The 18,293-nt window shown below is 33.4% G+C and overlaps 1 non-coding gene across 1 annotated transcript; it reads left to right on the top strand.

The window, feature by feature from the left end:
- Nucleotides 1-17,601: 17,601 nt before the first annotated feature.
- Nucleotides 17,602-17,708, top strand: LOC141570337 (U6 spliceosomal RNA). Its single transcript, XR_012494330.1, has one exon. It is a non-coding gene; the product is annotated as a U6 spliceosomal RNA (small nuclear RNA).
- Nucleotides 17,709-18,293: the final 585 nt, after the last annotated feature.

Genomic DNA, 18,293 nt, shown 5'->3' with positions numbered 1-18,293 from the left:
AAAATTACGAATAGAATTACCATATGACCCAGCAATCCCTCTCCTGGGTATCTACCCAAAAATCTGAAAACATTTATACATAAAGACAAGTGTTCTCCAATGTTCATTGCAGCTTTGTTTACGGTGGCCAAGACATGGAAACAACCAAAACATCCTTCAATAGATGAATGGATAAAGAAGTTGTGGTATATATACACAATGGACTACTATTCGGCAGTAAGAAAAGATGATATAGGAACATTTATGACAACATGGATGGTTCTTGAGATTATAATGCTAAGCGAAATAAATCAGACTGAAAAAGCAGAAAACCATATGATTTCATTGATATGTGGTATATAAACCAAAAACAACAAAAGAATAAGACAAATGAGAAACAAACAAAAAAAGAAATGTGAATTATTTTTAGTCTAGAAACTATATATTAGCTTATATTAGGTAAGAAACTACATTTTAATTGCCCAAAATTGAGGTTATATCACAGATCAGCCGGACATTTTAGTGTAAGATTTCAATTGTATAATTCCATACAAAGATATGAATGAATCATACATTACATAGAATCAAATCCCTCACAATTTTTTATTTCTTATCTAAGAGCTTCTATCTTATATTTCCTGAATTCAAATAATCTGGCAAATAGTTCTTCACCATACATTTGTGTATCTGATATTTGGTTTGGAAAGCATTGCCATAGATTGTAAAATATCTGGGGGTAGTTGGTAAAGATTTAGAAATATTATTATACCCACAATGTTCTTTTCCTTTACATTCCACTCCCTTTTTGTCCTTATTCCTTCTTGGTTAGATTATCCTTGTTCTGTGGATTTCAAATTGGGTATATTTTACCAAGTGAACATATTCTGAGTACATTCCCTTCGATTAAAAACCTTTGGCCTTAAAATCTATGATAGTCAAGCCTTGGTATTGTGTGGATTGCCTCTAATTCTTATGGAAATATAAAAACATAAGGCAGAAAAATGAGATTTTGCAAATAGGTGATGTATGCATCAGCTTTTAACACTCTTTACTTTGCAAAGTATATTTGTGAATATTCTAGGAAACAACCCCAATCCTCATTTAATATAATTTCCTTTAGGTGTTGTACAGAACCTGAAAATCATAAGGAAATGATCATTTTACCACTAAGAAACTTGGAAAATAGTGAAATTCTGGACAATTTCAAATCTTTCTCCTACGATAAGTATCACAGAGAAACTAGCTGTTTGCCACAGTGTGGATACTTCTTTTCTTTATGGGCACTGAATCAGTTAACCTGTGCTGTCTAGCAATCCACCTCCAAATTAATGGTTCAAATAAACAATCATTTTTTTCTTTTGATTCCTATTTCTGTGATATGTATAGTATTGTTTCAAATAGGAGATTCGGAAATAATTATTTCAGGAAATAATTAAAGAAGCTTTGAATAAAATAGAGTCCTCTGAGTGATCAAAATTGATTTATTTCAGAGACTTTTAGTAATCTTATGAAGAAATCAGATTACCAAAAAGAAGGAACCCCAAAATTCTAAGCAATAATATTATCAATAGCACTGAGTTTTTGTAAGAAAAACTCTAAAATACTCTAGTATTTTTCATGATTAATGCCATCCTAATATAATGATGTAGATTACCTTTAACAAATATATCTAAAGTTTTTTTCTTTTTAAAATAATGCATAAATATGTTAAAACCCACACAGTACAGGAGATAAAATGAAAATTAAGTGCCTCTCCCTCCCACTCCATGCCCTCAACTTCCTCCATTGTTAAATCATAACTGCTGTGCATAAGTTTTTTGATCCTTCAAAAAATTTTTATTAGTTTTGTTTTTCACATTATTCTGTACTTAGCATTTTCACTTAGTAATATAGCTTAGAGATACTTCTACTTAGAAATATACATAAATGTCTATTTTATGATTTTGTAATTTTAGACAGTTTTTGTTGATTCCTCTATGAAATATAAGAAAGTTAACACACTTATGCAATTCTGTAATTTCTTCCACCATCTTTTTCCAGATATTCTCACTGATTATTTTTGTAATAGGTTTAAGACACTGACATCCTGCTCTATACACAAAATTTCTCAAAATGTTTAGTCATAGTTGTATATTTAAATCCCTTTCATGTTCATTATCATTTGTTTTACCACAGTTACTCTAAAACTAAGGTATTATCATTTTGGTACATCTAGAGTTAGCTGAATTTAAACAAGTTTTTATCATTCTACATTTGAAATTGATAATAACTTGACAAGAATAAAATTATTCAGTCACATCTTCTGTCTCAAACTTTTGCAGAACTGGCAAACAGATCTTCTGGTATTGATTAACGATTTCTATGCAAAAAGCTTTGAACTCAGATTGATTTTTCTTTTGTTTCGACTAATGAGTGGTTGGCTTTTTGTATGGGGAGACCATAGAATTTTTCTTTGTGTTTGAACCATAAAAAAAAATAATAATAAGAGAGCATATCATGTTGTTGATCAGCCCATATCAAGGTTTCTTGGGACTTGGTTTATCCTTTCAATATAAAAATGCAGGTTGTAGCAAATTCTGTGTTCTTTCTATATCATTTCCATCACTTTTATCACATTCATGCACACCAACCCCAAGTGAGCTCTCACAACCGCGAGCACCTGAGTCTGTCCGTTACAGGGCTTTTCTCAGGTTACCAGACGCAATTTGCCTGCTCTTGCAAAACGAGAAGTCCTGAGCATTTATATTCCCACTCGGCCTGGGAGTAGCTGTTAAACAATGACTGTGGCGTGCAGGGTATAAATACTACAATTCCCTTGCCTCCGACTGGGATAACTCTCAGATATGAGCTATACCGTCGCCAGAGCTGCCTTGGGATTGTGTTCATGTTTCTCTGTTCTGGTGTTTTACTAGGTATCAATCCACTGTTTGGCCTCGTTCCATTCCTGTTCCCCATTCTTCACTCCCCTACTGGTTTTATCTTGGAAAAATTCATAATCCTTTTCATGCACCTTAAAATCTAATTCTGGTGTATTTCTTTATTTCAGGAAAGTTTTCAGTTTTCTCCTTTCAGATCAGAATGCTATTTTAGTTCACTTACCGTTTTCTAGTATGGAGAATGTCAATTATGCTTATGGATTTCCTTTATTCCTTCTTAATTATATATCATCGTTTCTTTAATTACATTCCTTGCTATTTTTATTTCGTTTTAGATAATTTCTTTAAGCCTGTAACACATAAAATTGACTTTAATTTTTGTTAAGTGTCTACTTTATATCATATTGTTGCTAATATAGTTTTCATTTTTAAAACACCTTTATTATTATGTTTATTTCTTTCCAAATCTCTGTCAGTTTACATTTCATACTCATTTTTGGTCATATATTTTCTTTGTTATCTATTTCTTGATCCCTTTTTTAAAAATTTATTTTATTTTTTCTTCTTTCTCTCTTAATATCTCCGTCTCCCTGTCTCTCTCTCTCTCTCACTCTCTTATTCAGCATTTTCAGAGTCTATATTCTCTTTATTTCTTTGAAAGTGGGGAATTATTTTTTTGAAATGTCCACTCTTTTCTGAACTAATTCTTCATCTATATATTCTGCATGGGTTTTCTGTTTATATATTATGTTACTTCTTTTAAACATTAATTTTAAGGGCTGTTCACATAGTAGGTAAGTTTTCAAGGTTAATAAAAGAATAGTCTGTTGGATTACAAAGTAATAGTGTGGTAAGTGCTTTTTTATACATCATCTCTTTAACTCCCACAACAAATATAAGTTTATCGTTATTTTCAATTTATAGAGGAGGGAACCAGGTGTTAGCAAGTTTATATGTACTGATGATGTAAAATGATTATAGGAACTCTTTTCTCAGGTCAATATTCCTTTTCATAGAGTTAGTTCTATAAGTTAGATGTCATGCATCATAGTTGTAATCACAGACTTTTTGTTGAAAAACAATAATATTATATTACAAATAAAAAAAATCAAGCCTGGTTAAGGTTTAAGGCCTTTTTCCATAGTGAAAATTGTTTTAAAATCATCTCACGGCAATGGTGTTTCAGAATGTTTATTTGGACCACACCCAAAAGGAAATGAAAAAAGTACAGAAAGCTTAGCATCATGCATTAATGATTTAGTTTCACTATACCACCTAACCTATTGGAGCACACATAATAAATACTGAATACCTTTTGAATGTATGCAATATAACAGGGTCATACTAGAAAATATTATGTATGTCAACATAATGCAGAATCTGATAACCATAAGCTGTACTTTATTTTACATTACAAGGGAAACATTTTTATTTATGACATATCTGATAACACAAGTGGAAAGTCAGTAAACTGATTGATGTTTAAAAGTGGGGCTGGCCCGGTAGCTCAGGCGGTTAGAGCTCCATGCTCCTGACTCCTAAGGCTGCCGGTTCGATTCCCATATGGGCCAGAGGGGTCTCAACCACAAGGTTGCCAGTTCAATTCCTCGAGTCCCGCAAGGGATGGTGGGCTGTGCCCCCTGCAACTAGCAAAGGCAACTAGACCTGGACCTGAGCTGCATCCTCCACAACTAAGATTGAAAGGACAACAACTTGACTTGGAAAGAAGTTCTGGAAATACACACTGTTCCCCAATAAAGTCCTGTTCCCCTTCCCCAATAAAATCTTAAAAAAAAAAAAAAAAAAAAAGAAAGAAAGGCAGAGAGGGAAGAAGAGGAAAAAGGGGGAGGAAGGGCTAGGGAGGGAGAGGGAGAGGAGGAAATTCTTGCTTACATTTGGAAATTGGTTGTGGCTATATTACTTACTGTGGTCATGAAACATGAATTAAATTGACTTGCATCACTTCCTAGCCCCTGCTATTGAATTTTGGAATGCAGCTGGCAGTTTGGTTGCATTTATACTTGGTTCGTTGCTTTTTGCACTACAAACAATAAAGACCGTTTAATTTTCTTTTGTCAGTAAAGTCATCACAAACTCATTTACGCTTTTTAAATGAGTTTGTATTTCCACCTGGATAGAGTCAGGGATTTTTTTTGTTTGCAGTAAAATTAAATAATGCCAATCTCATAAAGATAGTCTGGAGAGAGGTAAGAATTTTGTGAGATCTCTCTCTCTCCATATATATATATATATATATATATATATATATATATATATATATATAAATTTTTGTTGAGTTCCAAGCATGTAGCCTATTCCTCCAGGTGGAAAGATTAACCTGTTCTCTGAGAGATGGGAAAATGCCACTTGGGTTTGTTTTTTTCTCTTGCTTGGGGATAGCAACCAGTTTGGTGAGATGTCTGGGTATGGTGACAGCCCTGAAGTTCATAGGCTGTATCGTTTGCATTTCAGTACATGATTTTTATTGAACAGATACCTCTTTTCTATAGTTGAAAAGAAAAATTATGTGCACAACTCACTCTTCCCAGTCAGGAAACTGATTCAGGAGAGGAAAAAGAAAATATACTAACTGAGAAATTTCTTCTCGAGGCTGTTTTTTCAACAACTGCAGTAGAATAATAATCAGCTCCAAAAGAGGTTATTCGCAATCTTCTTGGGCCTACATACATCTTCAACTTGGTCTTTCCAATCTTATTATTATTAGAGGAATCTTAAAAAGGTATTTTATTTTCCACTTTGCTATGATGCTCTATACCTCTAAACTGGGCAGTGTAGTTTTATATGAAAATCCTCTTTTGGTTGTCTCCATATTAAATATCTGGCAGTTATTCTTTGATGTGAGTAGAGGATGTGAACACATGTGAATATCTGTTTCCTTTTTAATTATATTTTATTTGCTGAGTATTCATATTTTTATTTTATTTTATGCTCTTTGTTATTGTAAAACAAATGTTAATTTTTTTCACTCGAAGAAAGGTGGTATTTTGGTTAAGATTTCACACTTGCAGGCAGACTAAATTCAAATCCTGTCTCTGTGTTTTAGGGAAAGTTATTAAATTCTCTGTATGTCAATTTTATTATCTACAAAATGGAGATAAATGTAGAAGCCAATACACGGTATGTTTTGAGGATTAAATATGTTTATTTATTTACTGAGTTTATAATTAATATAGTAAGCACTTGATAATTATTGACTATTATTACCTATCATCTTTCTGGAATTCCCTGGCTCTATTCCTTATCTATCTCATTACATTCAGTCTTTCTAATAGTGCTATAAATGATTATAAGCTACATTTTACACATAAGAAAATCAAGGCTCATAGAATTTAATTCACTTGCCCAAATCCCATAGACAGAAAATTATCAAACCAGGACTTGAAGCCAATTTTAGACAATTTTCCAAAGGTCTAAAATATATTTTCAACATATGAAAATGTCTTTTTTTATTTTCAAATGCATTGTTGAATATTTCTCTTTACAGTAAATAATTATTTGAAAAGTTTTCCCGGTAAGATATTTCATGCACATATGACACTTTGAGTCTGGCAAAAGAGATATAAATGTTCTAATAACCTTACAAAACAGCAAAAGTATTCATTTTATGTTTCTGAAAGTGGTCCTATAAATAATTTAGGTTCAAAAGCTGAAGCTATCATATTGACTATATTTCTTCTTTAGGTACTACAATTACAAACAATTGCCTTAATTAGATTTTTTTTTCCTGGAGACTAGGTAAACTAACAATTAATTCCAGGAGGTACTCATAAAACAGTTTATGTCATCTGTGTGTGGGGGGGTGGGGGGAGACGATACACTGAGAGTTAGAGAGGGGAGAGTGGATGGGGCGATAGAGTGGGTAATTCTTTACAAATGGAGACTCTACTACAGTCTGTCTCTCAATTTACCACATTGTTCACACTCAAGCCTGATGTTATAGCATGATTTATTTTGTCAACCAGTGATATAATACATCAGGAAAACGTACTATAACTAGCTTTATTATGTTGTCCCATATTTCCACAATACACTTACTCTATTGTAAATATTATTTTAGGCATTATTTTAATTTTAAAGGTTTTTGAAAATTCAGACACCCCTATGATCATACTTTGCAGTTTTGAAAAACAGAATTAAAAAACTCCCCATGGAGTTCTAGCATCTACTCCAATGGTAAAGATGCCAGTTGAACGATGATTCCAACTTACTTTGGGGCAAACAGTCTGGTTTTCACTCTAAAAATTAAACTTCCTTTCGTCACTATAAATTGGATTTTTTCCAAAACTTGTATTTTTAAATTGTCAACTACAATTTGCTTCAGCGATGCCTTATGCTTCATATCTTAATTCACTGTGCATTCTCTCAATAAACATGTGTAGTCAGAAAAACATTAATTTGAGCCCTATTTCTAACATAATCTCTCAGACCCCGGGCAAGGAATGTAATCTCTTTGGAATTGGTTTCCTAACTGTAAAATAAGAAAAATAAACCAAATTTAAAAGGTTTTGGTAAAGATTAAAATATGCTAACATGTTAAGAACATGCACCCTTGGCATATAGTAAGCACTCAATAAAAGGTAGTTGCCATTATTCTTCTTCTTTATATTTGTCTGACTCTTGGAGACACTGTTACTTACCTAGTCCTGTATTTGACTTATCTCCTATATACATCGCAAACAGAGAGCTGTCTACGTGTTGTTTTTATTTCAGTAGTATAACAGGACCCACCTTTAATAACAGATAATAAAAATAATAGTAAACCTCAGAATACATTGAATTTATTTTATTCAGGAACAATGAAGTTGAGGATGACTGCAGGAAGATTTAACAATTTTTTGGCATAAAATAAATGCATATGATTCATTTCAAAAAGGAAAATGCTCTTTCAAAATAGTGAAAGATAAGCAGGACTAATATATTTTAGTTCTTGATAAAATTGAAGGATTGCTCAAAGTTGGTTACTAAGAGAGTGAGTGGGATGATGGAGAGGTGTAGAGATGGGTTTGAGAATTTGATGCTGACTCTGAAAAAAAAAATTCCACAGCCAAGATTAAATTATTTTTACATAATATGAGTTTTTAAAAGACACTAGTGTGGATAACAGCGCAACTCACCATATTTCTAGAAACACATGTCAAGGCATATGTTGTGCTCACAGAGGACCAAGAACATGCTTATGTCATTGCCAAGGTGCAGAGGAAGTTTTCATTTCTCAGCCAGTAGAATCTTCAGCATCAGAGACATTGCTAATAATAAACATTGTAATATACTTTGCTTGTTAAGGAACACTTAGCAGCCAAGGTAAAGACAATCTTTTGCATGTAAAGAAATAGAAATTCAGGTCAGAGTTATATGTTCCATTCAAAAAGCCTGTTACTTTTAAGGCAGAGGGGAGAGGTTTGCATTACATACATAGTAAGTACATATTCTTAAGTTTAAATTCACATAGGGTGAAAAAAAAAAATGAAAGCAATCTTTTCTCCTCTGTTACACATCCTGATAGAATTCCTCGTAAGAGTATCTTATATCCTTCTGAAAATATTCAGGAAATCATTTAATTTAGCAGAAATTAAATACCTAAAACAAAGAACAATTACAGTTAAAACAGTAAAAATGAGCTGATCTGTTTTAGAATCTGACACTCACTGATTACAAAAAGTAACTTATGACTGCAAATAAATGTACTTTGAAAAATGTTTTATGCCAAGGTCTAGAGATCAGTCCTTTTAGTCTATTGTATTGCTGTAGTGTTCCAGCGCTTGGAGGGGTGTGGGATAGAGATAGCTTGACTCTTAGAACAGTTCCTTTATTACTAAATATTTTCGTATGCTAATAATCTTATTTTGAGAAATTCTATCTGAATATGATAGATTTTTTTTGTTTTACAAATGGGAGGAGTTTTATTGAAAAACAAAAGTGAGGTGATTTGTCTGTATTAAGATGTTTTCCTAAATACCTTGGATAGATCATGAAACTTGCAAGTACAGAGTACATCAAATGTCAACTTGAAAATTATTTTGGGAGCTTTCTTACAAGGTCTGACAATTAAATTTGAGAACTTGTTGCAATGATGTTGCTAACTTTTTTTGGTATCAGAGGGATTATTCATTATGAATTTGTACCAACTAGACAAACAGTTAACCAAGTTTACTATATGGAGGTGCTGGAAAGCCTGTGTGAAAAAGTTAAACGAGAAACAACCTGAAATTTTCGCCAGTAATTCATGGCTCTTGCATCACAACAATGCACCAACTCACACAGCACTGTCTGTGAGGGAGTTTTTAGCCAGTAAACAAATAACTGTATTGGAACACCCTCCCTTCTCATCTGATCTGGCTCCCAATGACTTCTTTGTTTACCTGAAAATAAAGGAAATATTAAAAGGAAGACATTTTGATGACATTCAGGAAATCAAGGGTAATAAGATGACAGTTCTGATGGCCAAAAGAGTTCCAAAATTGCTTTGAAGGGTGGACTAGGCACTGGCATCAGTGCATAGCTTCCCAAGGGGAGTATTTTGAAGGTGACTGTAATGATATTCAGCAGTGAGATATGAGCACTTTTTCTAGGATGAGTTCACGAACTTAATTGTCTGACATCATATACTCTAATCCAGAAAAATTAATACACCAAAGGGAGATTATATTGTCTATAAACACATCCTTGTGTTTGATACAAATTACTTTTTTTTTTTTTATCCTTTGCAAACAGCTTTGAACTTATATTTTCTGCCTGCTAGCTAAGGCAAACTAATGCAGTAAATAAATTTTGAAATATCACACTAAAGGAGTTACCAGGAAGAACACCAGAAAGGAAAAGAAACAATACAAAACAGACAACTCACCATCAGCATAGACAGTGTATAGAATTAAATGACTACATGGGCAGAGACACAACTATTCCATTTAAAAAGGAAACAGAACTGTTTTCCACCCTTAGTCTTTCCAAAAAGAGAGTTCAACCAAAGGAAGGAAGGAAAGGGGGAAGGAAGGAAGGAAGGAAGAAGGAAGGAGGGAGTAAATGAGGAAGGAAAAGAGGGAGGAAAGGGAAAAATGAAAAAGACCTACTGAAGTATTCAGAGAGAAAGGACTCCTTACCACTTCCTCTCCACTACCAAGCTGGTTTCATTACTACTTTAATAACTTCCCACTGCCATTATCACATTATGGAAAGAAGTGTCAAGACAAAAGGCCCTACAACTTTTACCTCTACACTTCTGCTAGTACACATATCACCGCATCTATTTCAGCATAATATAACTGGATGAGAATCTAACTGACTTTCTCTATTTGAGTCTCAGAGATTCTGGGATATAAAGATATGTTCCCCCCCCAGGTGAAAAGTAATAGAAGTTAAAATCTTGATCACGCTTAATGGCTCAGAAAAATTTCCTCTTCCACTTTCTAAGTTCCTGATCTCCAATTACCCATCGACTCCCTTGGCCTCCTTTTACTCATCTGCCAAAAGAACATATCGGTTTCTATGTCATAGGATTGTGTTAAGTATTTTTTTAAATAATTCCAAAGCTTTGCACAATGTTGCATAATGAGCACTCAACAAATGTCACCTTTATTATTATTCAGTCTGGTATAATCCTGTAGTTCCTCTTCACAGATTCTATATCTCCAATCTTTAGACAAAATCTGGGGTTCCTTTATAACTAGAATAATAACCATGTTTGCCCTTGGCCCAAAGAACTTCCCAAGTTTCATGGACTCTTCAATAAGAGCTTGCCTCAGAATGATCCATGAAATGTGCTATGTTGTAGAAATTGTGGCTATTTCCTTACCATACCGTGTTTCCCCGAAAATAAGACCTAACCAGAAAATAAGCCCTAGCATGATTTTTCAGGATGACATGCCCTGAACATAAGCCCTAATATGTCTTTTGGAGCAAACCTTAATATAAGACCCGGTCTTATTTGGGGAGAAACACGGTAGTAGTTACTTTGGTAAGAAACCCACCCCATTGTGCATCACTTATTCTTCATTCTTCTCATTTATATTTCTTGTTTCTAATGCACTAATTGATTTCATTTTTTCTCCTTATTGATTATCACTTCTCAAACATTCTAAAATTGGAATGCTATGAGGTCAGGAATCTTTCCTGTAAATATAAAATTTCTCAAAGCATACGTAAGATATGGTTAACAGTTGTTACCTATGGGAAGTGGAAATGGGTAGGTAGGTTAGTAGGGTGAGTCAAAAAAGTGACTATTGCTTTTCCTTTAATGCGCTTCTATACTCTTTTAGTTTCTTATGAGTTGCATTTCTTTAAATAAATTAATTTATCTTTTTTAAACTGATGAAATATTACAATCATATATCAACCATTTCTGCAAAGTTGCACTCCTAAAATATCTGGTTTTGTGTGCATTAACTACATATGTATAAGGTGCTTTCAATTTTTCTCCATGCAAAAACAAATATATACTATATAAAACATCTGTAAGCCAGAAAACCATTAAATTGAAATACTTGAATATGTAATGAATATGATTTAAAATTGACAACACAAACATTGAAATAGATGAAATGCACCATATAATTTTCAATGGAGTAAAAAAATGCTACATAGTTATTTTTTTATTAGCGGATCTTAAATAGGATAACTTGTGCCTAAATGCCTCATTAATCACTAAGATATTACCTATAAACATCATTGGGGTGTTTTGTACTTCTTTATCTTCTTTAATGAACATATTTCTTCATTTATCAAGACTTAATTAACTCTAAAAAGACAACTGTGTTTAAGACAATAAGACTATTATGACATTTAAAGAAACATTTTCAATATTATTAAAATAGATCTATATCACACTTACACCATTCTTAATGATCATACCATGTTGTAGCAATTTATTGATTTAATAATTTGAATTAAATACTCATTAATCTTCTTTTATTGTCATTTATTAATATGGGTTCAATAATCTCAACCTTATGTCATACCGTAGTGATATTGGTTTTCATTGTTTCAGAATAAAATTATTATTCAAATCATTATATTGTTCTTCCGATTCATGTCTAATTTAATCTCCTTTACGACAGTGTTTTTTCTACACGTATTTTGTTCATTTTATTGTTTAATCTTCTTCCTCATGTATTACTTCATTTTAAAAAACCTAACTTATGTGTGTATAGTAAATCTCCAAACCATCTTCAGTAAGTATCTCTGAGCCATCTGTGCAGTAAAGTACATTTTCCATATGGTATCATATTTTATCTGAAAATTGTTCTGGCTATTGAACATTTGTTAACATTTACTTGTAGAATATATAGACCAGATTTTGTTTCTTTGTTTTATATCTTTATCATCATAGTAGGAAATATTATAATTGGATGTTTGTGAGTTTTTTAAGGATGGGAACACATGCCCCTTATTTTGTCTTTCTTCTTGAGATAATATATTACCTCCAAATCTTGGTATATTTTATAGTAATTGTTTTCTTTTTTCCATTATAATTTGTAATCTTCCCCTGAAAATCAAATAAATTCACCCCAAACTATTTAGTCTAGATGTTTAAGAAATTCTCAAGTATAGTTTAATATATATTCTTTTTTAAGACTTTTTAAAAAAATATAGCTAACATACAATATTATACCAATTTCAGGTGTACACAATAGTTATTCAACATTTATATCCTTAAAGAAAATATCACCATGATAAACCCAGCAACCACCTGACACTGTACTATTCTATCATAATATTATTGACTATATTCCCTATGCTGTACATTACATCCCATGCTTTATTGGTTTTATACCTGGAAATTTGACCTCTTATTCCCCTTCACCTTCCTTCCTCTTTTTTAATTTTTCAATTACAGTTGACATTCAATATTATTTTATATTAATTTCAGATGTACAGCATAGTGGTTGGGCATTTATGTAATTTAAAAAGGGATCGCCCTCGCTAGTCTAGTAACACCTGGGCACTATACATAGTTTTACCATATTATTGACTATATCCCCTATACTTTACTTTATATCCCCATGACTATTTTGTAACTACAAATTTATACTTCTTAATCCCTTCACCTTTTCACACTGTCCTCCAAAGCCCCTCCCATCTGTCACCCAATAAAGCTAGTACCTATGTGACAACCACATAGTTATTACAATATTATTTGCTATATTCCTTATACTATACATCCCCATGACTACTATGTAACAATATATTTGTACTTTTTAATGCCTTCCCCTTTTTCGCCTACCCACCCAATTCCCCTCCCAGCTGGCAAACATCAAAATGTTCCCAGTATCTATGAGATCGTTTCTGTTTTGTTTGTTCCTTTACCTTATTCTATAGATTCCACATATGAGCAAAATCAAATGGCATCTGTCTTTCTCTGTCTGATAGATGACAGAGAAATACTCTACAGGTCCATCCACGCTGCAATAGATGTCAAGAACCCATTCCTTTCCCTGGCTAAATGATATTCCATCGTATATATGCATCACCTCCACTTTATCCATTCATGCATCTGTGGACATCCAGGCTGCCTCCACATCTCGGTCCTTGTAAACAATGCTGCCAAAAAACATATGGATGCATATGTCCCCTCAAAGTAGCATTTTGTGTTTCTTCATATAAATACCCAGAACTGGGATTACTAGGTCCTTCTTGTCTCTTGTTATAGCCTTTGTTTTAAAGTCTATTGCTACATCACCTTTTATTTTCATGAAATATCTTTTTTCCCATCCCCTTACTTTTCAGTCTATGTGTGTCTTTCAATCTGATGTGAATTTCTTATAGACAGCATATATGAGTCTTATTTTCTTATCTATTCAGTCACCCTGTCTTTTGATTGGAGCATTTAATCAATTTATATTTAAAGTAATTGTTGTTTGATATGTAGTTATTGCCATTTTGTTGTTCATATTTTTTATCTTTTTTTTTTTTTTTTTTTCATTTTAAAGTCTCACTAAGATTCCCTGTAATACTGGTTTAGTGGTGATGAACTCTTTAGGCTTTTTCTAGTCTGGGAAGCTCCTTACCTGTGCTTCAATTCTAAATGATAGCTTTGCTGAGTAGGGTGATCTTGGTTGTAAGTACTTGCTTTACATCACTTTGACTGTTTCCTGCCAATCCCTTCTGGCTGTCAAAGTTTCTGTTGGGAAGTCAACAGACAGTTTTATAGGAGCTCCCTTATAGGTAACTTAGTGCTTTTCTCTTGCTGTTTTTAAGTTTCTTTCTTTGTCTTTACACTTTGGCATTTTAATTATGATGTGTCTTGGTGTGGGCCTCTCTGGGTTCCTCATGTTTGGGTCTCTGCACTTTCTAACCTTGTATATCTATTTCTTTCCCCAGGTTAGGGAAGTTTTTCATCATTATTTTTTCAATTAGGTTTTCAATTCCTTGCTCTCTCTCTTCTCCTTCTCGTACTCCTATGATGTAAATGTTGGTATACTTGCTGTTGTCCCAGAGGCCCCTTAAACTGTCCTCTTTTCTTTTTCTTGCTGTTTTGATTGGATGTTTTCTGCTACTTTATCTTCTAAACCACTAATTTGACTCTCTGCTCCATGTAATCTACTGTTGATTCCCTCTAATGTAGTCTTAATTTCAGTTTTGTATTTTTTATTTGTGACAGGTTCTTTTTTATGTTTTCTATCTCCATCTTTATGTTTCCTATCTTTTTGTTGATGTTCTCCTTGAGATCATTGAGCATCCTTATAACCAGTGTTTTGAACTGGTTATAAGGCCAGTTCAAAGCCACATGCTGCCTGTTTGAGTTTTGTGAACCTTTGAGAGATTTTAGGAAAGTCCATAGCATGAGCCAAGACAGGACATTTGCACAGAAAAGCCAGTGTAAGCAGCTTGGGTGGGCCCAAAATTTGGGTGGGGCAGGGCCTCATGGAATCACCACAGCAAGATGAACAGTGTTAACCAGGTTAATGAAGACTTAGATAAGGTGTCCCTCTGTGTCTGCATGTGAGGAGGGGTGAGAGCTCAACAAAGAAACAATGGCTTCCACTAGCTCCTCTGTCCAGGAGAAAGTTGCCCCTCCAGCTCTTGCTCTGAAGCCAGACATCTCAGCTCCTCTCCATACATCCCTAGTACCTTTCAAGCTCCTTCCCCAGTGATGGATCTCACAGTGAGTCTGTCAATCAGTAATCTATGTGCAGGCCCTTTAAGAGGAACTCCTGGGACTGCAGCTACCCTCTGTCTAACTGAGCCACAATCTCCATTGGTTTCCATAGTCAGAAATTATGGGGAGTTCTTACCCCATCACTATAACCCTGGTCTGGGTATCCTGGTGTGAGACTGTAACCCCTTTCTCTTCTGGGAGGTACCTCCACAGCCAACATATTCCTCCCAATTTTTATTGGTCACACACAAATATGGGGCCAGCTGGTTCTGCATCTCTGCCCCTCCTACCAGTCTTGAGTTAGCTTCTTCTATATGATTTTAGACTTCGGTTCCACTAGACTTCAGATGATTCTCAATGATGGTTGTTCTGTAGTTTAGTTGTAATTCTGATGTGGTCACGAGAGCAGGTAAGCACAGTGTTTACCTAGTCTGCCATATTGACTTGAAATCCTCTTTATAGTAATTTTTATGTAGTTTGAAAAGTTGTTAAGCTGTCTCATTCATTTGGTATTCATATTTTGAAGTGTATTAAAAATCATATGTATTGCTGATGCCTGTTCAAACTTCATTTATATATACATTGAGAGTATGCTTTAATAGACATAAAATGTCCCCAGTCAGTTTGTGTTTTTGTCCACTATTTGCCCATATGCCTAGCCATAATTTAGGAATTGGTAAATAATGTTTTCTAAAATTAAGATTTTAAAAGAAGACCTATAAGAGTAAGTCTTTTTTTCACTATGTTCTCCCTATTTGGTAAATTCTATCATTAAATTTTAAAATTATTTTAGTAAATGTGGGTCTTGTCTTTTTCATTCTTACATTTTACAACTTTCTTGGCTAAGTAGGAATTTTTCTTTTCTTTTCTTTTCTTTTTTTGTTTTTTTGTTTTTTTTTTTGTTTGTTTGTTTGTTTGTTTTTGGGCAACTTGTATGGAGTAGGGGAGAATGGTGATAAAATAAACCACTGAACACTTTTCTTGGCACACATCAACAGATCAACAAAAAAATCTCAGCTCAGCTATTTGGATATTAATAAATCATGTTTTTCAATTCATGTAAAAAGTAAAGATCTCTTTTTCCCTCCATAGCATAATTGTTAAGGACCATTCTTTCACTAATTCTGTGTTTTTGACCTCTTAATTTAGTCAGTATTTAGGGGAAAAGGAATAATAACATTTAGACCTATGAGAACTGAAGCCCAAAAGACACATCTGGTCATCAGAAGGAAATGTAGTACGCCAATAGCAAATTGTCACACTTACATGATACCATCTGCTATAGCAAAACTAATGGAGGAAAGAAAAGTCTCATTTCAATTAAATACCACATAAGTGTGTTGCTGATTCAAATAGAATGGGGTGGGAAATACCACTCTCCCATATTTCATTGAGTTTAATATGTGGGTAGTGACATTGATGATATGAGTGATGCATGCCACAAGTGATAAACATTTCAGGTGAAAATCAAACCTTTGGAAGAAGTAACAAGCCAATTAGTCTAAGTCCAAAAACTTAGGTTTTTATTTATTTTATATTTATTTTTTATTTTTTTATTAAATTTATTGCGGTGACATTGGTTAGTAAAATTGTATAGGTTTCACATGTACAATTCTGTAATACATCATTATATATTGCATTGTTTGTTCACCACCCAGAGTCAATTCTCCTGCTATCACTATATATTTGACCCCCTTTTCCCTCCTCTACCATTCCCTTCCCCGCTGTCCTCTGGTAACCACTAAACTGTTGTCTGTGTCTGTGAGGGTTTTTTGTTTGTTTGTTTATTTTTCTCATTTGTTGCTTTCAGTTTTATATCCCACATATGAATGAAATTATATGGTTCTCGACTTTTTCTGACTTATTTTGCTTGGCATAATTATCTCAGGATCCATCCATGTTGTCCCACATGGCCGTATTTATTCTTTTGTTATGGCTGAGTAGTATTTCATTGTATGTATATATGTACCACATCCTCTTTATCTAATCATCTATCAAAGGACACTTTGGTTTATTCCATGTCTATATTCATTGCAGGATTATTGACAGTGGCCAAAACTTAGGGTTTTCGAACAATGAACTTACCCAGACTTTGGATACATCCATCATCTGGTCTACTAATGCTTAGAAAGTAATTAATAATGTTTTCCAAGATGATAATATTCATCACCATCAGAAACGATTTCTATTTTCTCTGGAAAGTGTGTGAAAGGTTTGTAGAAATTTTTGACCTATACAAAAATTCTGGCAGCAGGATATTTTTTTTTCTGAAAATTGAGTGTTATTACAGCCTCATTTTGACTCAGTCTCTTTCAATTTCTTTGAAAGTAAGACAAAAGATGTGAAAATTGAGATATGCTTACAGAAGTTCCTATGTGACTTAAAAGAGAAGCAAATCATCAAGTTCCTGGGACAGATAATTGACTCTGGATGGTGAACACACAATGTGATATACAGATGATGTATTACAAAATTGTACACTTGCAACCTATATAACTTTACTAACCATTGTCACCCCAATAAACTTTAATTTAAAAAATAATAAAATAAAGTTTGCAGCATTGCCTTTCTGAAATTCAATTGACAGTTTCTCCAGTGAACAAATTTATTTTGAGCTTAAAAACTGAAAAATCAGTGCTTGCTTCAGCAGCACATATACTAAAATTGGAATGATACAGAGAAGATTTGCATGACCCCTGCACAAGGATGACATACAAATTAATGAAGCATTCCATATTTTTCAGAGAAAGACAGATGCAATGTGATTTTGCTTATATGTGGAATCTAAAGAACAAAATAAACAAACAAACATAAGAGAAACAAACTCATAGATACAGAGAACATTTTGATGGTTGCCAGATGTGAGGGGGATTGGGGTGAGTGAAAAATGGGAAGGAATTAAGAAATACAAATCCATTGTTACAAAGTAGTCATGGGAATGTAGGGTATAGCATAAGGAATACAGTCAATAATATTGTAATAACTATGTATGGTGTCAGATAGGTACTAGATTTATCACTGTGGTAGATAGCAGGGGGTTTGGGGCAGGGTGAGAAAGGTGAAGGGACTAAGAAGTACATACCAGTAGTCACAAAGTAGTTATGGGGATATATAATAAAGCATAAGGAATATAGTCAATAACTATGCATAGTGCCAGGTGGGTACTAGAGTAGTCAGCAGGATCAATTTTTAAATTATATAAATATCTAACCACTATGCTGTATACCTGAAATTAATTTCAAATAATATTGAATGCCAAGATAAGTAAAGTATAATAAGTACATACATACATACATACATACATACATACATACATAAAAGATTTC

This window comes from Rhinolophus sinicus, chromosome 1 (genome assembly GCF_057876585.1).
Source record: "Rhinolophus sinicus isolate RSI-liver-muscle chromosome 1, RSI-T2T, whole genome shotgun sequence".
NCBI classification, from domain to species: Eukaryota; Metazoa; Chordata; class Mammalia; order Chiroptera; family Rhinolophidae; genus Rhinolophus; species Rhinolophus sinicus.
The sequence above is the reverse complement of the archived record's forward strand: the minus strand, read 5'-3'. Positions and strand labels throughout refer to the sequence as shown.